Below are 25,195 nucleotides of genomic sequence, written 5' to 3' on the forward strand. Positions count from 1 at the left end.
TATTTGTTCAATATATCTTTTTAGTACTAGTACACTAAGAATTGGAACATTTATGATTGTTTTTTTAATACCAGGGATCCTTGCACATTGCACTTGCATATTTTGATTTTAGAATTATTTTCAACAGCTCAGCACTACTTTTCATACACACTTGTTAACATAAGGTATGGTTTTACCTTTTCAAGTGTTTTGCAGCAGTTGATCCACTATTAATATATCTCGTAGCGTGGAAATATCTCTTATACACATATGCAGACATGCTCTTTGTTGGGTAACCAAGCCCTGTGTGCATGGATGAACCATGAGTCTCTGTTGGGTCCCAAAGGTTGGGCAGAGCCCTTTGGCACATATAGAAAAAAATCACTAGAAAGCAATTATTCTGACATCCACCAAACATTCTACGAAGATGAATCTTCCAGGGGCATTTTTGAAGTTACATTTAATGATTCACCATTCAAAAAAATTGCCGGCAAATACGGAAATACATCAAAAGAAAATCACATCTTCTAGGGTCTAGCTAAAGAAAAAAGAGCAAATTTCTCCCAAGAAGCTCAATAAGTAAAATGGAGATTTTACGTTTCATGGAAATTTCAATGATGGTGATAATAAAAATTTTGCAGCAATAAAATCCACTATGTTCATATGCTCACCCCTGCTACTTACTACTATCTCCTCGCTATCACCTAGATTCTTGCATTTTGGAACATGCTCTAACCTTTAAATGCATGCCCTGTCAGAAAAAGCTCCATAGGCAATTGATAGGTGTTTGAATAAACCATCAGTGGGAACCTAGTTTAGGATTACATAACAGGAAGCAGTAAACAAAAGGGTGAAAATATGCTGTGTTGCAATTGGTCTACCGCATACTGTGTCATCACAACAACCCTTTTTATACAACTAGAAAAAGCGTGTCTAATCTTGATGAATACAAAAGGGTGCATGCATGCAGTGTTTGTGAGCACAGAAGTGTGCAATGGTACAGTGGCAGAAAGCGTCAAGGTGCATGTCAGTGCAGTTGTATGTGCAAGAGAAGTAGTGGGAGCAGGACAGGGGGTCTGGGGGTCTGGTGCAATAGTGAGAGTGGGGAGGTGGGTTAGTGCTGTGTACAGATAAGTTGCTGAGAACAGGGGGTGGAATGAGGCTCAGCTTCTGCGGTGGTAGTGGGGTAAGGGTTGAAGTGGCATATAGTGGTCAGTCAGGGGTTGCTGGTGAGAGATGTGTGCGAGGGGGCTGATGTGAAGTGGTGAGAAAGGGGGTATAGGCAAGTGTGGGGCCACAGTGGTGGTGGGGTTTCAGGTGCTGGGGTAAGAACTTGGTGCAGGTGCGGTGGTAAGGGGGTGCTATGCAGACCTGGTGGTGAAAGGGATGAGTGCAAGCATGGTGGGGATAAAGGGCGGCTGGGCAGGCATGATGGTGGGAGGGGATTGCAGTAGCAGAGGTGGGGGTGTTTCAGGCATGGCAATGGGTGGGGAGTGTGGATACAGGGGTAAGGGTAGGTCTGTATTCACTGGGGGGGGGGGAATAATTGATTAATTGTTTTCAGTTCTGTAACTGTACTGAAATTTAATATATGGCACTGCAGATGGCTCTGCACACTTTAGTTGGAAGTGTTCATCTGTAAGCTGAAGGCTTATCACAATTTACAATGCTTGTGATTTTTTCTGACTGCTGGAGAATCTAGCTTTTATGCAAAATTGAGTTATTATGCCTCCCACAACTCTGTACAATGGGGGTTTTGCACTAGCCTTAAAATTTTAAAAATGCCGGCTTACTTCCGATTAATGGAGGCTTTGGACACATATTACTGAGACTTACTGTCTTTTTCTCTCTCTCTCTCTCTCTCCATCTCCTGGGCGAGCGGCTGCCGCTCTAGTTTGGCTGATATACTGAGGCTGTAGTACGGCCATAACACGTCTCTCCCCCTTCCCGGGATTCCGGGCTATGCAGACCGACTTGGTCCCGGTTTCAGCGGGCCGAACCCCCAGGACACTCATGGCCGAGGAGGGCCTCCCCAGCTTTCATCAGAAGAGCACATCCTACAGTCGAGGGGAGACTCCTTCCTCTGAGTTTTTTTCTTTTCACACTCCCATTATGAATCCGGCCCAAGGTAAATTATGCAGAGGTTCATAATTGATCGGGAGGATGGGTTTGTGCGTATATATATATATGTATGTATGTATATATATATATATATATATATACATATATATTCATGTGCATATGATGTGTGTGTATATATATAGGTATGTATATATTTATATAGGGTATCCATAATACCTTATGGATTTCAGTATGTGTTTGTGCTTATGTATAGGTGTGAACATATATGTATATATCTTTTCCGTCATTTCAATTAAAAAATATAATAATTTTATTAAAATTTAAACAAAAACAAACACACAATAGAAATTAAAAAGGTTAACCCTGTTGGTTTTCCTCTTTAACAGCCTTTCCCCGCAGTCCAGTATTACAAAAAGATCCTTAACATACCACTAGGTAAGTGGCTGCAACTGCCAGGTAAGTTCAAAGTAAAAGAGCACTTGGGATATTCTGTATGGAAGAAAAACAGAGTTTCTGTCTTTTCTTTTCCTTTCTTGCAGCCCGCAGCATCAATCAAGCCGCAGAGAGGCGCAGGATAAGAGGTCCAAAGCTCACGGTGCCCCAAAGAGTGGTCACTCTGCTTCAGCCCACGCACCTCATAGCCGCAGGTCTTTCCTGCATTCGGCTGGAAAATCTCCCTCTCCACATCATCCCGCCAACCCCAAAGGCAAAACTTGCTGTGTCTGTGGAAATAATGCACTTCCAAAAAAATTGGTCTGCATATCCTGTTTTCTAGAAACAGCCAGAGATCCAGAGATGAGGAAAAGGAGAAGCAAGAATACTGGGTCAACTTTAGAAAACAAATAAAGGAATCAATCCATGAGTTATCTTCGTCACAAGATAGTTACATAGTTACATAGTTAGTCAGGTTGAAAAAAGACACAAGTCAATCAAGTTCAACCATAAGAAATAAAATAATAATAATATCGTACAATCACATATACCCAATTCTATACCCACAGTTGATCCAGAGGAAGGCAAAAAAAAAACAGAAAAGCATGATTCAATTTGCTACAGCAGGGGGGAAAATTCCTTTCTGATCCCCCATGAGGCAATCGGATATTCCCCGGATCAACTTTACCTATAAATGTTAGTACTAGGGTTGTCCAGATACCGATACCAGTATCGGTATCGGGACCGATACCGAGTATTTGCGCTAGTACTCGTACTCGCGCAAATACTCCCGATACCAAAATAGAATACTTTTTTTTTTTTTTTTTTTGTGACACCGAACACAAATTGGATGGCACCATTGGATGGCACTGATAGGTGGCACTGGCATTGATTGAATGGCACTCATAAATGGATGGCACTGATAGGTGGCACTGGCATTGATATGGTGGCACTGATGAGATGCACTAATAAGCTGCCTCCCTGCACTGATGCACTAATGGGCACTGATCTGCACTGATAGGTGGCACTGGCTAGCTGCACTTTTGGGCACTGGCACCAATGAGCTGCACTGACAGTGATCACTCCTTCAATGATATGTAGTTTTCCAGTACCGTATGCTAAAAAAACAGCCCCACACCATGATGTACCAGTTCTTCATAATTCTAAAGAAAATATCTTTGGTCTGTATTGTGGTTTGAAAACGGTCACATGACATTAAAAAAAAGTATCGGTATTCGGTATCGGCGACTACTTGAAAAAAAGTATCGGTACTTGTACTCGGTCCTAAAAAAGTGGTATCGGGACAACTCTAGTTAGTAGGGTTGTCCCGATACCACTTTTTTAGGACCGAGTACAAGTACCGATACTTTTTTTCAAGTAGTCGCCGATACCGAATACCGATACTTTTTTTAATGTCATGTGACCGTTTTCAAACCACAATACAGACCAAAGATATTTTCTTTAGAATTATGAAGAACTGGTACATCATGGTGTGGGGCTGTTTTTTTAGCATACGGTACTGGAAAACTACATATCATTGAAGGAGTGATCACTGTCAGTGCAGCTCATTGGTGCCAGTGCCCAAAAGTGCAGCTAGCCAGTGCCACCTATCAGTGCAGATCAGTGCCCATTAGTGCATCAGTGCAGGGAGGCAGCTTATTAGTGCATCTCATCAGTGCCACCATATCAATGCCAGTGCCACCTATCAGTGCCATCCATTTATGAGTGCCATTCAATCAATGCCAGTGCCACCTATCAGTGCCATCCAATGGTGCCATCCAATTTGTGTTCGATGTCACAAAAAAAAAAAAAAAAGTATTCTATTTTGGTATCGGGAGTATTTGCGCGAGTACGAGTACTAGCGCAAATACTCGGTATCGGTCCCGATACCGATACTGGTATCGGTATCTGGACAACCCTACTAGTTAGTACCCAGTTATATTATGTACATTTAGGAAAGAATCCAGGCCTTTCTTAAAGCACTTTACTGAGTTGGCCAGAACCACCTCTGGAGGGAGTCTGTTTCACATTTTCACAGCTCTTACTGTGAAGAAACCTTTCTGTATTTGGAGGTGAAATCTCTTTTCCTCTAGATGTAAAGAGTGCCCCCTTGTCCTCAGTGTTGACCGTAAAGTGAATAACTCAACACCAAGTTCACTATATGGACCCCTTATATATTTGTACATGTTGATCATATCCCTCCTTATTCTTCTCTTCTCAAGAGTGAATACATTTAGTTCCTCTAATCTTTCCTCATAGCTGAGCTCCTCCATGCCTCTTATCAGTTTGGTTGCCCTTCTCTGCACTTTCTACAGTTCCCCAATATCCTTCTTGACAACTGGAGCCCAAAACTGAACTGCATATTCCAGATGAGGTCTTACTAATGATTTGTACAGGGGCAAAATTATATCTCTCTCTCTGGAGTCCATACCTCTCTTAATACTTACTTCCACAATTCTCACTGGCCACTCCAAAAAATCCTAGCGCAACAGACACGTACATCGTTGCTGCTCACCAATCCAGAAAGTCTTCCTCCATCGGCACCTATGACAGAATTGGGAATAAGGCTTTTATTCATAGATACTAGATGTTTTAGGCCTGTAAATCCCAGCATACTTTTTTGTTTCTCTCCCTATTCCTAAGCACCATCTCCTCTGTCCAAAGGTTCTCGGAAATCCAAGCCTCAGGCTGAGGACCCCGGTATTACGTTCTATTTAAACAAACTGGTCATCTGGCCGTCTCGCCAGTTCAGGCCCAGAGCTCCCTCTGCGAACCACCTCAACCAGGAATAGGTAGTTCCAGCTCTTTCGGTACATTTCAGCATCTCCGGACTGCCCGAACCAGATAGGGAAAACTTCCTCAGGCATTATTATTGGTCTGACATAAACTTCTCGGGATGCTAACGGCTTACTTTAAGGCAAAAAAAGAAGAATGTAGGTATCAAAGACAACTTCGGTAAGTTGGATTGTTCATCTTATCCAGATAACGTAGTGGGCTAGTGGTCCTCCGGTCCAAAGTCAAGAAATGCTTGTGCGGGGAATGGCATCTTCCTGGGCAACAGTAACGCAAAATCTCTCCAGAAGCTCTGTCATTCGGCAAACCGGTCATTCTACACCACATTCATGGCCCAGTGGAGTCTGCACTTACTCATAATGGCTTAAAAAAAAAAAAAGCTGTCTACTCTATAATGTAGATTCAAATATTTTTGCAGCAACCCTCCCTGTGAGTGAGTTATTAACTATATGTATTCTGCCATGGAAGGCACCAGGAAAACGGAAAATTGAATACTTACCTTTCCATAAATTTCCCTTCCTGGTGCCTGACCATGGCAGCATATGCCCTCCCTTTCTATAAATCCTTAAATGTTTGAGTCTAGTTACAAGAATGGTGTATGGGGGGGTTGACACTCTTTTAAAGAGTTATAATTGGTCCTGTGGGTTGGTTAGGGGCGGTTAACCAACCATATGTATGCTGCCATGGTCAGGCACCAGGAAAGGAAAATTACGGAAAGGTAAGTATTCAGTTTTCTGTTTTTTCAGGGTTCTCATGTCTCCTATGCTTGCCACACGCATTCAGTATGCTATTTCAAATTTAAATCATGACAGCAAAAAAATTAACCACAACCAGTTACCAAAAATGTTATGAATGGATTGTTATGTACACACACTACACAGTTATGGTCAGCATAACGGTCACATACAGCTGGACGGATTTTTAAAAAAATAGTAAGGGAAATTACTTAGTTAACTAACTGAATTACAAATTTTTTCCCCACTGTTTTTTTTTAACTTTAAGTTTTTCAACCTCTTAAGAAGGCATTGCTTTTTACTGCAATATCAGACTTAATGTGAATTAGTAACTATTTTTTACAAAACTGCCATGACTATGTCAGAATACACGATGGTGAAGAATTGAACATACTAACAAATTAAAAAATTCCTGAAGGCAGCTCTCGATTAACCGCGGTATTCCCAAGGGTCCCCAAAGTGGTCAAAACAATATATAAAATAATGAGCACAGGTTTCTACTAGAATTAGTAAAAATGTATTTATCTTGAACGCGTTCATAGACATGTTGCATGTGTTCACAGCTGCCCCTCACAAGGGATAAATCTAGGTAAAAGTTTTTTTCATACTTTGTCCCTCAGTCCTGATGAAGGGGGAGCTGTGAGCCCCTAAAAAGTGTTGAATATATCCTGTGACCCATTGTCACAGGATTGTACTGGGCCTAGTACAAACATGTGGAGCTCTCCCCTTTTTTTGATGGGCACGTTAGAACAGACTCTTCCAGGTGTCTATATGCCAGTTCTTCTTGCTCTATTGTGATCCAGGGTTCCAAAACCTAGGTGTTTGATTAATCTTCCACCCACAACTGCCAATTGGTCTGTGAGGAAGCATATCACAATGTTCTACCAAAAGGCATGCCTAGGAGGTAGAAGAGGTTTGTTATTGGTTACAGATGTTGATTACTCAAGGGGGAAAACGTTGCATTGTCTTTATTGAACAATGTGAGTTTTCAGTGGCACAGTTATCTTACTTTCTGATTTACAATGTTAGTTACGCAAGGTCTATTTACACTTTCTTTAAAGCAGATACAGCCAACAGGCACTTTGCCAAGGCTGCCTGGGGCAAGCGGTACTTCCTGGAATATCTTCTAACTTGCCAGTCACTTCAGACAGCCTCCAGGTTCCTGCCTGTTCCTATCAGCAACAGGTCCTGTCCCTGACGTGGGAATAATTATGAAGATAAAAGTGGATAAATAAACAGAAACCTAATATGTTACCAGTAGAATGATCAATACAGACTTCTCACCAGAGGAATACAAATATACAAAGAATACACCTCCTTACTTAGGTTGTAAACCAGAGATATATCTGTGCCAGTATATTCAAATAATTATTTACAAGGGAAAGAAGTAGATCTCACATTGTTCCATAAGAGATGAAGGATCAATCATTGGTGTCATAAAACTAGCATAGGTGGTCAAACAAATATGACTGCTTGTGGATACACCACACAAATATTAAAACATACCAACTGGTCATGACTGGTCATTTAGTATCCCCACCCATAGCTACCAAATGTCCATACCTCAATCATCATTAGCAACCACAGCAATTAGTATTATATATTGATTGTTTTTGCTTTAGTGCAGCTCTCATTGCAGAAAATAAAACCAATTGATTATGTATGGTGTAAGGCAGGGCTCAAAATTTCAAATCCTGAGCTACTAGCCAGGCCTCAAGGGTTACGCACCACCAGTTGCCCCGCCCAACCCCTACTATGCCCGCCCCTAATTCCGACCCTAAACACGCCCTCATACATTATCTCATTAAATGACACTTACATGTTTTATGCAGAATTAAGTTATAAAAATAAATATTAACAACAAATGTATCCATGCCCAACAATGCAGCCTGCCCACGTCCACCAATGCAACCTGTCAGTGTCCACCAATGCAACCTGCGCCCGCCAATGCAGCCTGTGTCCCCAATGCAGCCTGTGCCACCAATGCAGCCTGTGTTCCCAATGCAGCCTGTGTCACAAATGCAGCCTGTGTCACCAATGCAGCCTACCTGTGCAGGGGAAGAGAGAGGAGAGCCGCCACCTGAATAATAAGAGCGCCGGGAACATAACAGCTTTCATTTCAATAGCTACGTGTTCCCTGCTGCGCAGGATTGGACAGGTGATCTGTCTATCAAAGTGCCCAGAGAAAGAGGAGGTGGATGTATGTGAGGGAACACACATCTATTGAAATGAAAGCTGTTATGTTCCCCACGCTCTGATCATCCAGGCAGCGTCTCTCTCTTCGCTTCCGATCGCTAAGAGAACAGCTCCCATACAACCCTCCTGCTGGCGGTGCTCGCCCGCCGCTCCCAGGCAGCCATAGCTTGCCAGAGGTGCTCACCCACCCTCTCCCAGGCAGCCATAGCTCGCCAGCCCTCAAAATCCACTCGTAAAATTTTGGTGTAAGGTATGGATTTTTTTTATAGCACCAACAGTTTGTGCATCGCTTTACAACCTGGGGGCAGACAGTGCAGTTACAATACAATTTAATACAGGAGGGATCAGAGGGCCCTGCTCGTTACAATCTAAAATATTTGGTATTTGTTAGGCCCCGTACACATGAGAGGATCCATCTGCTGGAATTGATCCGCGGACCGGCTCCAGCGGATAGATCCCCTGGTGTGTACAATCCAGCGGATCTGTTTCCGCGGATTTTTATCCCCTGGGACGGATTTCAAGCGGATAGAAATTTGAAGACATGCTTTCAAATCTATCCGCTTGAATCCATCCCAACGGATTGATCCGCTGGTCTGTACAGACTCACTGGATCAATCCGTCCGAATGGATCCCCCGCATGCGTCGTAATGATTCGACGCATGCGTAGAATTCCTTTTATGACAGCGTCGCGGCGACGTCGCGACATGTCATCGCGAGGGGATTTCGGCGCGGATTTCGATCCGATGGTGAGTACACTCCATCGGATCCAAATCCTCGCAAATCCTCGAGAGGATTTATCCGCGGAAACGGTCCGGTGGACCGTATCCGCGGATAAATCCTCTCGTGTGTACTAGGCCTTAGAGTTTGGTAAGCAGACCTTCCCCCTGTTAACAAAAAGAAACATATAAATAAGTGTTTACTTGAGTCAGGGGTAATATCTCCTACTTAATGCAGCTATTGATGCCTGAAGAAGAAAACGATTTTCCATTCCTAAATGTTTTTACCTACGATTTACACAATCCACACAACATTCACTAGCAGGATCACTCATAATCCCTCTTTACCATACCTTTTTCAAAACAAACGTTTACCACGCATAGTTGTTTCCATAGATTTCCCAGAAACACTAAACGGTTTGGATGGATGAAGCTCCCACTGCCGGCAACAGTATTCTGAGGCCTCGTACACACGACCGAGTTTCTCGGCAAAAACCAGCAAGAAACTGCTGGGAGATATTTTTTTGCCAAGGAAACCAGTCGTGTGTACATTTTCATCGAGGAAACTGTTGAGAAACTTGACGAGCCAAAAAGAGAGCAAGTTCTCTATTTCCTCGACGGGAATGGAGAAACTTGCCTTGTCGAGCTCCTCGACAGCCTAACAAGGAATTCGACGAGGAAAACGATGTGTTTCGCCCGTCGAGTTCCTCGGTCGTGTGTATGAGGCTTCACAGCTAGCACCAACAGCTGTTGGAATGCACAACAAAGAGTCATATATTCACACCACATCTGTTTCGACTATGTTGGGCTGCTATTTCAGTGCAGCCCTACATAAGACAACAGACAGCCTCCAAGCTGGCTGGTTCACACTGTGTTGTGGTGGTGTGTGCTGAAAAAAAGTATGGCAGGCCATTTATTTTTATCCAGCGCAGTGTAGTACAAGGTGTAACGGAACCCATAATGGGACAGGGGTTAAATCCGTTCACGATATTCCATTCCATCCAAGACAGCTTATCGACACTCCAACCAACAGGACCCGATCCATGCCATTTCCCAGAAGCAGCTCTGTGCTTCTGGTTTCAAATGTAATGACAACTTTAATGGTTTCTTAGCTTGCTTATATACAGTACACAGGTTACAGAAATCACAGGAACAATCAAACTGTCCCCCCCTCATCACTCCATGGGGGGCTTCAATCACATTCTTTTACATAATGATATTCAGAGTTAATTATCCCCCAGACGTTGCGTATCCGACAAGTACATTCCACACATAAACCGTATACATAATGAAAGGTCTGGTAGCCAGGCTGACTCTCAGTTTCAATCCACAGAAGCAGTCTTAGTTAGCATCTCAACAGCCTCACACAATGGAAGGCCTTTCAAGAGCCAGGCTCATTTAACAACTCACAAGCCAGGGCTAATCATAGAAATGAGTCACTATTGACTGGTTGGGTCACAATATTCTTTACAGACATTTAAAGAATATATGGTAGATTACTGTCCATGTTAAAACAATCCAATATATGTCTCTTTATTTCCTGGCTCAATCTGTGCCCAAAAGTGACTCATGTTACACAAGGCAACCCACTACTGTGTGACATTGCAGTCAGTGAATTGGCACTGCTGTGATCCCACCTCTTTCCAACGCACACCAGCCACTGAATTTTAATGCAGCTGATTGGCTGCAGTCACTGTTCGGCTGACTTTTTTTGTCTTTCATTTCTGAAATGAAGTTTTTTTAGGTTGGGTGGTGTCGAAAGGTCTAACCACAGCTTAAATTCTGTCAGTTTCCTTTGATTTGAGTCATGTGTGACCAGCTTTAGATCTAGTAAATTTTTCAATATCGTAGAATTGGTCAGACTCAAACCCTCTTCTTCTCTGCAATACTAGTCTGTAAGAGGACATGTGTTCTGAGAGGTGTGGCTCTTACTCAGCCTTGCCAGCATAGAGCACTGTAGTGTGAGGGTTGAAAGCAGAAAATAGGAAAAGGTAGATTAAAGGGTAGGGAGACTTTAAATGCATATATGTAGTCAAATTAATAGGGCTGGGAGTTGGATTCCTTTAGGGCAAATCCTAGCAAACATTTTTTTTACAAATCATTGAAGTGCAGGGGTGCAAGACTATGGCCTCATGCACAATGGGCATAAAGAACACTGCTTTTAGTTTTTTTTTCTTTTGTCAGCCTCTAAATGCCCCTCTATGTTAACCTATGTGACCATGCACACAGGCGTTTACAGGCATATTTATTTTTAGAAGCTAAAAAAAAAATCATCACATTCAGGAGAGCAGTGTTTAAAGGGGTTGCAAAGGGTAAATATTTTTTCCCCTAAATAGCTTCCTTTACCTTAGTGCAGTCCTCCTTCACTTACCTCATCCTTCCATTTTGCTTTTAAACATCCTTATTTCTTCTGAGAAATCCTCACTTCCTGTTCTTCTGTCTGTAACTACACACAGTAATGCAAGGCTTTCTCCCTGGTGTGGAGAAAGCCTCCTAAAGGGGGCAAGCAGGAGGGTCAGGACGGTATCTACTTTGCAGATAGAGAAAGGAGCTGTGTGTTAGTAGGCATCCTGACACTCCTGCTTTCCCCCCTCCCCCTCAAGAGGCTTTCTCCACACCAGGGAGAGAGCCTCGCATTACTGTGTGTAGTTACAGTCAGAAGAACAGGAAGTGAGTATTTCTCAAAAGAAATAAGGAAATTTAAAAGCAAAATGGAAGGATGAGGTAAGTGAAGGAGGACTGCACTAAGGTAAAGGAAGCTATTTAGGGAAAAACATTGGCCCAGATTCTCAAAGGGCTTACGACGGCGCAACGCCGTCGCAAGTCCTAATCTGGGCCGTCGTATCTATGCGACTGATTCTTAGAATCAGTTACGCATAGATATCCATTAGATCCGACAGGCGTAAGGCTCTCACGCTGTCGGATCTTAAATGCAATTTTTTTTTTGTCCGCTAGGTGTCGCCTCCGTCATTTTCCCCGTTGAGTATGCAAATTAGCTATTTACGCGTATTCCCGAACGTACGTGCGGCCGACGCAGTAAAGTTACAACGTTTACGTTAGGCTTGTCCCGGCGTAAAGTTGCCCCTGGGTCTATGAGGCGCAATCAATGTTAAGTATGACCATCGTTCCCGCGTCAAAATTTATAAATTTACGTTGTTTGCATAAGTCGTCCATGAATGGGGCTGGACGCCATTTACGTTCACGTCGAAACCAATGACGTCCTTGCGACGTCATTTGGAGCAATGCACCCTGGGATATTTTACGGACGGCGCATGCGCAGTACGTTAGGCGCGGGAACGCGCTTAATTTAAATGCTACACGCCCCCTACCCGCCTAATTTGAATTAGGCGGGCTTGCGCCGGGTGATTTACGCTACGCCGCCGAAACTTTACAGGCAAGTTCTTTGTGAATAAAGCACTTGCCTGAAAAACTTGCGGCGGCGTAACGTAAATGACATACGTTACGCCCGCCCTAAGTTACGCAATTCTCCGAGAATCTGGCCCATTTTTTCCTTTACAACCCCTTTAAGTGGAAAAAAAAGTTTGACAAGCTGAAACACCCACAAACACATCTAAAAACGCCTAAACATACCTATTGCATTCATTTATTTCAGTGGCCAGAATACACTAATATTCTTGCCTAGATTGTAAGCTGTTTTGAGCAGGGCCCACTTAACCCTCTTGTATTTTATTGTATTGGAACTGTACTGTCTCCCTTTTATATTGTTAAGCTCTGCGTAATCTGTTGGCTCTATATAAATCCTGTATAATAATAATAATCAGTGGCGGCTGGTGCTCAAAATTTTTGGGGGGGCGCAAACGAAAAAAAAAAAATTGCAGCCTCACTGTGCCCATCACATGCAGCCACTGTGCCATCAAACGCAGCCACTGTGCCATGCCACCAAATGCAGCCACTGTGCCATCAATTGTCACCACTGTGCCATGCCATCAAACAGCAACTTGTCACCTCTGTGCCCTTTGTCACCACTGTGCCCCATGATGCCACTGTGCCAATTGTCACCTCTGTGCCCTTTGTCACCACTGTGCCCCATGATGTCACTGTGCCCCTTTCCCTGTAAAAAGCACTTACCTGAGGATTCCATGTGCTCCCTCGATGTCTTCTGCCGCTGTGGTGAAGCTTCAGCCAATCAGGTTCCTGATAACCAGAATCCGGGAACCTGATTGGCTGAAACGGCCGTTTGTCTTATACAATGAGCGCAGATTGCCTGCGCTCAGAGTATAGACAGCTGAGAGCCGGAGAAAAGCCTATCAGAGCCGCTGGCTTTGATAGGCAGTTCCCCTCAGCCAACCAGCTGACGCTATTCGGGTAACCGGCGTCCCGCATCCGGTTATCTGAATAGACCAGGCAGCGCTGGCAACCAACAATAACATACATTTGTGCATTTATGCACGAATGTGTGTTATTTGCGAGAGGGGGTGGCGCTGCAGCGCCCTCTATAGACGGCCGCCAGAACTGCGGCTAAAATGTCAAAATTACATTTTAGCCGAATAAAAGTTCTTAAAGGGCCCGTTTTTTTATTTTTTTTTATTTTTTTGTGACTGTGGGAGGGGGGGCGGCGCCCGTGCGTTCCTATGGACGGGCCGCCACTGATAATAATAATAACGGAATGAATGAATGCCCAAATGCTTGACGTCTCTAAAGGCACCTTAATGCATTTACAAAACGCGACTTTAAGCATTTGCTCTGCCAGGAGAAAAGGCGTTCAGAGATGCTAGGCAAACGCTCTATGTGCACAAGGCCTAAAAAGGGATAAAAAAACTAGTGAGACTTCAATGTGGGTTTAACATGTGGATGATGAAAAACATACATTAACATCCTTAAACAATTATGTTGTTGGTAAAGACAATTTAAGCAAAGTCCCTATTGTATAAATGCAGTTGGTTAATAATACGGAAGATATCAAGTCTACTTACAATATACAGTAGCTTGTGTAATGGAGACCTGGGTAATACCATATTGTATAGAAAACTGTAACAGCATAATACAGCTTCATATGGATCCTGAAACACACACACTGCCTTATTGTACAACAATGCTGCCACTGAAAAGAAATCAGTGTTGTATTAGCAAGCAAGAATGCGGCATATAATCAAAATCTGACCTTCAACGTAATTATATAAACAGAGAACGGGCTTACGTTACCTTGAAAACCGGTGTGATTCATCAAACTAAACTCACACTCCTGGTGTCGACTCGGATAGATCAATGAAATGCACCACTGAAAGATAATGTGATAATAAGCTTATTTTATAAACACGCTTCACTTTTGCTCTTACTTTCACTTATCGGGAGAATTTTCGAAATGTTTTAAGCGTCCACAGATTACAAAACATACTTTATAAGTAGTTGTTGAGCTCCTTTGTGGTTCCTTTGTGTGTATAATTAGGACTTTAGGACCTAGCTCTCGGAGGACTAGGCTCCCTTTTATGTTTTACTGTTGACTATGTAATCAATTGTACTTCAAAAACAAACACATTTTTCACGGTCTAATCCCTTAGACACATTTGCTTAGTGTGACCCATAAAACAGTCTCCGTGGACTGTTGAAGCATTGATTTCACCACTGTGATGTGCAGTGATTATTACACAGGTCTACGCTGACAGAAACATACAAAACGCAATATAATATTTCACAACCTGTTTATACCGCAAACTGCACAATAAACGGCATCACATTATGGTACACACTGTACTGTACTGAATTTGGGTTTTAAGTCATAGATGATTTAAAATGTAGTTTAATAAAAGATCACTACTAATAAAAAACACTCAAGTTATCTATTCATTTAGGCCCAGATTCTCATACATTTACGTTGCTCCTGGGCAGCGTAACGTATGTGATTTACGTTACACCGCCGCAGGTTTACAGGTTTACAGCCTGATTCTCAGAACACTTACCTGTAAACTTGCGGCGGTGTATCGTTAAATCGCTCGGCGCAAGCCCGCCCAATTCAAATGGGGTGGGCACCATTTAAATTGGGCGCGCTCCCGCGCCGAGCGTACTGCGCATGCTCCATCGGGTAAATTACCCGACGTGCATTGCGCTAAATGACGCCGCCCCAACGTCATTTGCTTAGACGTTTACGTAAATGGCGTCCAGCGCCATTCACGGACGTCTTACGCAAACAACGTAATTTTTTTTAAATTCGACGCGGGAACGACGGCCATTCTTAACAATGGTTGCCCCTCCTAATAGCAGGGGCAACCTTACGCGTCGCGTACGCTACGGAAACAACGTAAATTCTCAGCGTCGACCGCGCGTATGTTCGGGAATCTCGCGTAATTACCTCATTTGCATAGACGACGGGGAAAACGACGATGCGACACCTAGCGGCGGGAAAAAAAATTGCTTTTAAGATCTGACAGCATAACAGCCTTACGCCTGTCAGATCTAATGGGTATCTATGCGTAACTGATTCTAAGAATCAGTCGCATAGATACCCGGGGCCAGATGAGGAGTTACGACGGCGCAAATGGTGTTGCGCCGTCGTAACGCCTTTGAGAATTTGGGCCTGAAAGTCTTAAATGTTTCTTTTTTTTAAATACAGTTAGTACAAGTGCCTGAATCTGTATTCTGCTACTAGTTTTTTGTATTACCCTCTGCAGCAGTACTCATACTGATAGAGCAGGGGTGTCAAACTAAGTTTCATCATGGGCCGTATCCACATTACGGTTGCCCTCAAAGGGCCGGTTGTATCTAAGACTGGATGTCTAGAGCACTCCACCCCCTCTTACATCAGATGTCAAGAGCCCCCTCATCGTCATAAGTCAAGAGTCCCCACCCTCCCTTACATAACAGTTCACCCCCTTAACTCGTGATGCTGCTGGGAAGAAACTGGGGGCAGACCTGGAAAGCAGAAAGTGCAGTGGCTGGAGGAGGACCAGAGAAGAGCTGGAATTAGTTGCCAAAGTCTGCTGAATGCTGAGATCAGGGGAGGAGGAGACAAGGGGGTGCTGTGGCTGCACAGAGAGGCACAGGATCTGGTGAAGGAGTTCAGTCCTCCTCTCTGCTGCTGACTGCTAAGACAAGGGGTGGGGGAGGGTAGAGATGAGAGGGTGATGTAGCTGGAGGAGAGGTGCGAGGGCCATAAGAAATGGCCTGGTGAGTCACATTTAGCCCCCGGGCCTTTGACACATGTGTGATAGCGGGAATATCAGTATTCAGAGACAATCAGAGTTCTATTGTTTTGTACATTGCTGTTAAGCCTAGTACACAACATAAGTTTTTTTTTCGTTCAAACCAGCGAGCTGAGCGAAAAAATCTACAGCGGTCAGGAGAAGATCCTTTACTAACAATCTGATGTTAGTACAGCAATCTCCAGCTGAGCTATTGTGTTATAATAGGGGGATGCCCCCCCCTCACCAGAACACACCGGTCAGCCATTGGCTGAGAGCACTGATTGGATGCTGCTTGGCAGACCTCTTTTGGTCAAGCCCCTTCGACAGAATCCAGATGTTCGGCCGGCTTCTGCCAAAGAGACTGCCGTACACACGGGCTGAATTTCAGTGGTCTCTATTAAATACTGCCCGATAATAGGTCAATGTGTATGGCCCTTTAGTCTTATGCTGGCCATAGACTAGTAGATTTTCAAACATTCATACCAACATTTGTTTGAAAATTCTCAGTACATTTGGTGACTTGACAAATATCATTGGAAAGTACTTCAACATTTTGTTTGCATTTAACATTCGATTTTGAAACAAATGGGCTTTTTCAAATCAGAATACAACATAACAACAACATAACTCGGAGGATTCCTCTATCCACCTCTCTTGTGAGGAGGAATCCTTTCTTTTATTTTTTTTATTTTTTTTTCAATTGGTCCACTGGCTGAGCAAAAATAAACACAATGGGGTAGATTCAGGTAGCAATTACGCCTGCGTATCCATAGCTACGCAGCGTAATTGCTAAGTAGCGCCGGCGTATCGACTTTCTGTATTCAGAAAGCTTGATACGCCGACTGCAGCCTAAGATATGACTGGCATAAGGCTCTTATGCCGTTGTATCGTAGGCTGCATTCTTACGATGGCCGCTAGGTGGCGTTCCCGTAGCGGTCAGTGTAGAGTATGCACATTGCATACTCATGCCGATTCACAACCGTACTCGCGCCCGGCGTTCGAATTTTACGTCGTTTGCGTTTGTCGCTTTCTGCGTAAGGCTGCTCCTGCTATTAGCAAGCGCAGCCAATGCTAAGTATACCCGTCGTTCCCGCGTCGTGATTTTTGAAAATTACGTTGTTTGCGTAAGTGAATCGTGAATGGCGCTGGACGGCATTTACGTTCACGTTGAAGCAAATGACGTCCTTGCGACGTCATTTACCGCAATGCACGTTGGGAAAGTTTCCCGACGGAGCATGCACACTACGTTCGGCGCGGGAGCGCGCCTAATTTAAATGATCCACGCCCCCTACGGGATCATTTAAATTACGCGCGCTTACGCCGGCCACTTTTACGGAACGACCCCGCAAATTACGGAGCTACTGCTTCGTGAATGAAGCGTAGCGCAAGTAATTTACGGAGGCGTAGCGTAAAAACGGAACGCTGCGCCTCCGTAAGAGTGCGCAGCCCTACCTGAATCTACCCCAATAATACTGTCAGTCAGTATTCCTGATCACCGCCACACCAGTCATATGATGACACTGTTCTGCACTAGCGACAGTATGTAAAAACAAAAATGAGAATAACATTTAATTTCTTTTTTTTTATTATTTGGATTTATTTTTTTAAACCTCACCACGCCACCACCTCAACCTCACCATGCTTTCCAAAAGGGTGTCATTTGTCCTGGCATTTTACGGGCCTCAAGAAAAGACATAGGCCATCAGTACATCAGGAATAATCAATTTTTTAATATATATATATATATATATATATATATATATATATATATATATATATATATATATATATATATATATATATATATAAATATATATATATATATATATATATATATACCATAGTTTGTAAACGCTAGAATTTTTAAACAAAACAATTAATATACACTTTTTTAGATCATTTTTTTAAAGACTTGTAGCAGATTACATTTTGTTCAACATCTTTGAAGAAATTTGCATTTATTTGATATGTTTTATAACAGAAAGTAGAAAATATTTTTGTTTTACTTTTGGCTTTTTTCGTATATGTCGAAAGTGTTGAATAGCAAAAAATGGCCTTGTCATGAAGGGGTTCAGACGGTCAACTGATGATAATCCAGCCACCTGGCAGGGTGGCTGGATGCAGAGCCTGGACACCAAGGGAGTTGGGTGGAATATGGAGTGAGAAAGCTGTATCATGTGGCCTGAGAGGGGACCCCAGGGGTTGAGGGGGCTCTGTCTCCAGGCTGGGAGCTGAAGGGAAGGAGGAATGACATAGAGATCTCCACTACCCTACAGTCTTTGCTAGGAGACCCCTGGCTTGAATGGAAGGACCTAGACAGATGGAGGCTTGAACAGTAGTCTTTTCTGAAGCAGCTGGATTTGAGTGCCTCTACACCCCCAGGGCCAAAAGGGTTAAAGCTGGTAGATCCAATATCCTGCAAACTTTTCTGGGACTGTGCTAAATAGGCTGTGACCCAATCCAGGGCTGGCCTTAGGTGTTCAGGCGCCCTGTGCAAGCTAATCCTGTGGCGCCCCCCCATCTTCACCCCTCGCCCCCTGGTCACCTAAACATACACAAAGAGGGAAAAAATATTAAGTCCCTTATATCCTCCTCCCCTTCTGTGTGTAGGCTGGCTATAAAAAGTAAATACTTTTATTTTTTATTTTTATCTGAAAAAGTAGATGCATGCAGGGCCAGGGGCTCAGTGTGACTTACCTTTCGGTGGAAGGTGCGGCTTTGCATTTGCATGCGCAGTGTGCCTGTCGGGGTCGGTAGCAGCCATTTTTTTTCAGGTGCCGCAGCCGATGCGTTGATCTTCACCTAGTCCCAGGGCAGGGGGACCTGGCAGCGCCTGCTACTGTGACTCGTAGGAGTCGGACTCCTGTGATGATCATGTGAGTAACTGACTGCGACTCACTTTCTGCGAGCTGTGATGGGCGCACGGCGCCCCTGTTGCCCATGGCGTCCTGTGCGGCCGCACAGCTCGCACACCCCAAAGGCCGGCCCTGACCCAATCCCTTGTTCTGGGACACTTCACTAAGCAGCCAGGAGGGCTGGTATTTTGAGAGAGAGGGGGCTTAGAGCTCCTACAAGCTGTGGCACTTTCACCAAGCAGCCGGTGCTGGTATTTTTGAGAAAGGGGACATATAGCTCCTGCAAGTTGAGACTTTTGCTAAAATTCCACCCAGGGTACACAGAGTCTAGAACCTTTGTCAAATCCAGAAAGACTGTTGTTGTTCCGGAGGTAATGCAGTCAAGGATTTGTCTTTTTTGTGATGTTCGTAGAGTAGTTGCTTTTCAACTCAAGTTGGGCATCCCATAGTGCTTATACCCTATCCAAGTTATTTTCCCCAATAAAATAACAAAAACGGCCCCATTGACTTATTCCTTGTCTCTAAATGAGAGTGAAAAATGCCTGTTGCCATGCTGTGCAGGAATAGGGGGACCCAAAATCCAGCAGCCCTCTAGGGCTTAGCGCTACAACTGTCTGTACTGCTTTTATTTGATATTTCGGTCATAGGCTGGGGCAGGTTCAGGATCAGCTGGGCTCAGATGATGTGGGTTAAATGATAATCAACATCAGATTGAGAACATCTAGCAGTGGAAAAGAAGCACTGCAGGGGAACTTCATGGATTAATAATGAATACTGCAGAAAATTCTGGTTTTGTCATTTTGTCCTTTAATGGATTATTCATTTGTATCTTGTTATTTCTGGCTGGAGATCTGCATTAATATATATATATATATATATATATATATATATATATATATATATATATATATATATTTAACAAGACTACAGGTGCACTTTAACAACGGTGTACACTTTACATTGGCATTAGCATGACTGAACTGTGTGGCCATCTGGACACTGAAGAAAATGCTACCCAGTCCAACAATGGACACTCCTTCTTGCCGTTGGCTGCAAACATAAAACTGTTTTTTAATAGCACTGATAATTCCTAAGCTCGTACTAAAAAAGTATCAAGTGCGTACAACACTATAAAATATATTTCCTGAAAGCAGTTTCACATATTTGAGCTGTCCTTATAGCAATCTTAATGTCATAGACCAAGATAAATATATGGAATGCTGCCATAAGGAAATGGCTTTATATACTACCAGAACTGTTCAATTTACAGTGAACCTCGAGGATTTGCAGTGGAATTTACCAGGGTTCTTGTTCTTACAAATTGCACAGATGGAACAGAACATAAAAATTTCAATTAGAGCTGGAAGAGAGTTCATATATTTAGATTAATGAAATGGAAATACTGGTTGTGAGGAACCCGCCTCCATATTAGCCACAGCCCAGTCATAAATTCTTGCAGGTAATCTTGCCAAACCTCTGTGAACTTAGGTAAGGGACATGTAGGAAATAAAGAGGAAATGCAGTCTTTGTAATAGTTTTTAATAGTTATCTATTTAATGAAAGTCAGCTCGTCCCTTGGGCTGAATGAGAAAAATCTGAGGCCCCGTACACACGACCGAGTTTCTCGGCAGAATTCAGCCAGAAACTCGGTCGTGTGTACACTTTTCAGCGAGGAAGCCGACGAGGAACTCGTCGGGGCGAAAAGAGAACATGTTCTCTATTTCCTCGTTGTTCAATGAGGAAAGTCAGCCCGCCGAGATCTCGGCGGTTTCCACACTGAACTCGACGAGGAACTCGATGTGTTTGGCACGTCGAGTTCCTCGGACGTGTGTACGGGGCCTGATAGATACAGTGCCTTAATTACTTCCATACAGGGCATTTTCACCCCCTTCCTGCCCAGCGCAATTTTTAGTTTTCAGCGCTGTTGCACTTTGAATGACAATTGCGCGGTCATGCAACACTGTACCTAAATTAAATCTTTATGTTTTTCCCCCCACAAATAGAGCTTTCGTTTGGTGGTATTTGATCATCTCTGATGTTTTTATTTTTTGCGCTATAAACAAAAGAAGAGCAACAATTTTGAAAAAACACCATATTTTTTACTTTTTGATTTAATAAATATCAACATTTTTGGAGTATAGCCTCAGATCAAATTGTTTAAATAATCATATAATGTACCATCATCCAGGATTTAATAGAGAAAGGGGCACCGGAGGATAGAATGGTTGCGGCTGCTAGTATCGCAAACCAAAAATAAACTATCACCCAGAAAAGAATTTGTGTATATATGGACTTTCTCGATGACTGATGACACAGGTAGATACAGCAAAAAATGTATTTATTATACATAAAAAATACACAGTTTAAAAACAAAACTTATGACAATCAACCTCACACTAGTTACAGCAGTAGAATATAAACGGAAATCCGTATGGTATCTATTGTTGTGAGGTAAAGAAGGAGACCTCTACTGGTTTCGCGGATGACCGCTTCTTCAGGAGGTAATCTGCAATAAGCGTATATTGATTGGTTTGCGCAAAAGTTATAGCGTCTACAAAATAGGGGATAGATTTATGTCATTTTTTTTTGCTAGTAATGTTAGCGAACTGCGATTTTTATTGTGACTGTGACATTGCGGGGGACACATCCGACACTTTGGACACATTTTTGGTGGGGGGGTCCCTTTAGTTTACCCGTAAAGTGGCACATCTATACTGTGTATAGAAGCTGCTGCAGCAATAATTGCATTTATAAAGCCAAAAAAATGCATTTTCCTTGCAAGCTTTCTTTACTTTATAAGCAACAGCTTGCGGAGCCAGTCTGTATGATAAGGCCATAATGTAGTGCACTGGGAACTAGATTTTTTGGGTAAATTCTGGTGTCTGTTCCACAGACTTTGGATAAAAGTAACAGGTGTGGAAAAAAATGTATTTGGGTGTTGGTGGTGCCTTCACACCATAACCCTCAAGATCACAGGTGTCAAACACAAGGCCTGCGGGCCGAATCCGGCCCTACAGGCAATTTCATGTGGCCCTCACACCCCCCTTGTCTCCGCCCCTACCTGGTCTCAGCAGTCAGCAGCAGATCCTGCACTTCTCTGTCTAGCCCTCCTGGCAGCAGCAAAAGGCAAGGGGGTGCACTGATGTAAGGGATAGTGGGGGGGATGCTCGACTTCTGATTGTGGGGACCTCTTGACAACCGATGTAAGGGGGTGGGATGCTGATGCAACTGGCCCTTTGAGGGCAACCATAATGCTGATGTGGCCTGCAAGGAAATGGAGTTTGACACCCCTGTTCTAGATGTACTAGATCATGGGTGCTCAACCTGTGGCTCTCCAGCTGTTGCGGAACTACAATTCCCATGAGGCATTGCAAGCCGTTGACAGGTACAAGCATGTCTCCCAAAGGCTGAGGCATTATGGGAATTGTAGTTTTGCAACAGCTGGAGAGCCACAGGTTGAGCACCCATGTACTAGATGAAAGGAAGAATTGGCCTTGCTGTCAAAAATTTCAATGATATGCACCTGTTGGTGGTGCCTTCACACCATAACCCTATAGAGGTACTTTTGATGAAAGCAAGAATTGGCCTTGCTGTTAAAAATTGAAATGATATGAAAATAATATGCATCTGTCAAACAGGTGTGGAAAAATTGGTCTTTGGGTGTCGTTGGCACCTTCACACCGTAACACTATAGAGATACTCTTGATGAAAGTAAGAATTGGTCTTACTGTCAAAAATGTAAATGGCTCTCACTGCCTCACTGCCACTGAGTCTAATAACATAGATTCATGCATTGCACGAATCTATGTTATTGTCCCTCTGCCGCCCACTATTCAGCTGGCCGGATGTTGAGCGCCAGCCAGCTGAATAACGGCAGCTGGTTGGCTGTACGGAAGTGCCTATCAGAGCCAGCGGCTCTAATAGGCTTTCCGAGTACAGCCCTTGGGTCCCCGGAAGCTTATCCTCGGAACGCATGGTATGTTCGCTCCTTGGATAAGACTGACAGGCGTCTTAGCCAATCAGGTTGGCTGGTTCTGGCTACCGGTAACCTGATTGGCTGAAGCGTCATCGAGGGCGGGAGAAGACATCGAGGTGAGGTTCGAGGACGTGGATGGCTGACTCCAGTAAAGATAAGTGCCGGGCGGGGGGGGAAGGGGCACAGCGGCGACGAAGGGCACAGTGACATCAATGGGGACAATTGGCACAGCGGCGACAATTAAAGGGCACAGTGACGAGTCTGACGACAATAGGCACAGTGGGGACAATGGGCACAGTGGGGACAATTGGCACAGCGGCATTAATGGGCACAGTGGCGACAATTAAAGGGCACAGTGACAACAATGGGCACAGTGGCGACAATTAAAGGGCACAGTGGTGACAATTGGCACAGTGGCAACAATTGATGGCACAGTGGCTGTGTTTGATGGCATGGCACAGTGGCTGCATTTGATGGCATGGCACAGTGGCTGCGTTTAATGGCATGGCACAGTGGTGACAATTGATGGCACAGTGGCTGCGTTTGATGGCATGGCATAGTGACTGCATTTGATGGCATGGCACAGTGGTGCGAATTGATGGCAAAGTGGCTGCGTTTGATGGCATGGAACAGTGGTGACAATTGATGGCACAGTGGCTGCGTTTGATGGCATGGCAGAGTGGTGACAATTGATGGCATAGTGGTTGCATTTGATGGGCACAGTGAGGCTGCAATTTTTTTTTCAGTTTGCGCCCCCCCCAAAAATGTTGAGCACCAGCCGCCACTGCTTCACACCGTAACCCTATTGAGGTACTCTTGATGAAAGCTGAAAGCAAGAATAGGCCTTGCTATCAAAAATGTAAATGATATGCACCTGTCAAACAGGTGTGGAAAAATTGGTATTTGGGTGTTAATTATGCTAATAAAAAAAACCTACACCAACTACACTCTTTTACATTTTTTTTTTGCTGCAGCAGATGGGGAAGTAAAAATTTCCGGCTATAGTCTACAGCGGGTGGTGTGCTACAGGCAGATATGCTGCAAGGAATTGGGACGCCATGCGCTATACCATCATCCCTGTCAGTGGAGGCTGCAGAGAGGTTATGAGGTATAGCAGGGGCAGACTCAGGTGAGTTGGGAGGAACAGAATTGTGCCCCTTTTGTGTGGCTTTCAGATATTGTAGCCAATGGACTGAGTGGTGGGAGGTAAAATGCCTTATCAGGCATGTGGTACCCAAATGGCTGGTGTTTTTTACACGCCTGGAAAGTTTGCAAATTGCAACAGTGCGATCGGCTGCACATGTGCTAAAAAAAGGCCCAAACAGCTGAGCTGTGAGAAGTAGGCAGGGAGATAACTGCTTCACAATGTGATGGAATAAGGTGGCTGCTCTCTAACCCTTCCATGATGGCTGCCTCGTTTGGGTTGTGCCTCACCCTCACCCTCACTTTCCTCCTCTGCTCTATCCGGCACCCTAGTCATGTCAGTGACCTCATCATCATTATCTCCTCTACCCTAATTACCACTGGAGACAACTTAGCAATACGCTGTGGCTGGGGGAACATGACTGCCAGCTTCTGTATCAGTGTTCTCCCCTCTCTGTAGGCTCATGTTCCTGCCTTCCCTAACCTCAGAACCAGCATCTGAATCAAGTAATGGCTGTACATCATCAAGGTACAAGTGGCTAATGCTGTGTAAAATAATTCAGCTGACTCCTACATGCCTGATGCTGGGGCTATGGCAAGAATATCTGTGGACAAGGAGGCAGGTTTAGCCACTCTGGCTGCAGTGGAATGTGCACTAGTCTCTGCTTGGGTGATGGAGTATGAGGATGGTTTTGTAAGTCAGTCCACAATCTCCTCTGCATGCTGTGACTAAATAGCACAAAAAACATCACTCAACATCACTCAACAGAGGAAATGATGCCCTGCCTGAGGACTGATCACATCCACCTTTGCCTGAGGGCACATATGTTGCTGGCCCCCTCACAGTGCCATGGGGCTGTGTGCTTCTCCTTGTTGCCCTCCCAGACATGATGGGGGGAGCTTATTGACAAAATGTGATAAAGATGTGCAAATGTGTACGTGGATGCAATTTAATCAATAAAAATTGGTGTTTGGACACAATTCACTGATACACTATAATATACTGCAGTAAAACTGCCCTGACACATGACAATATACTGCATCAAAAGTGCAGTAATGCACAGAAATATACTGCGTTAAACATGCACTAACGCACTGAAATATATGGTGCTAAACTTGCAGTAACGCACTGAAATATATGGCGTTAAAC

At 43.9% G+C, this 25,195-nt stretch overlaps 1 pseudogene; it reads left to right on the forward strand.

Moving 5' to 3' along the window:
- The first annotated feature begins 939 nt into the window (after positions 1-939).
- Positions 940-25,195, forward strand: part of LOC120932191 — a 191,009-nt pseudogene continuing 166,753 nt past the window's right edge.

Source organism: Rana temporaria, chromosome 1 (genome assembly GCF_905171775.1).
Source record: "Rana temporaria chromosome 1, aRanTem1.1, whole genome shotgun sequence".
Lineage (NCBI taxonomy): Eukaryota > Metazoa > Chordata > Amphibia > Anura > Ranidae > Rana > Rana temporaria.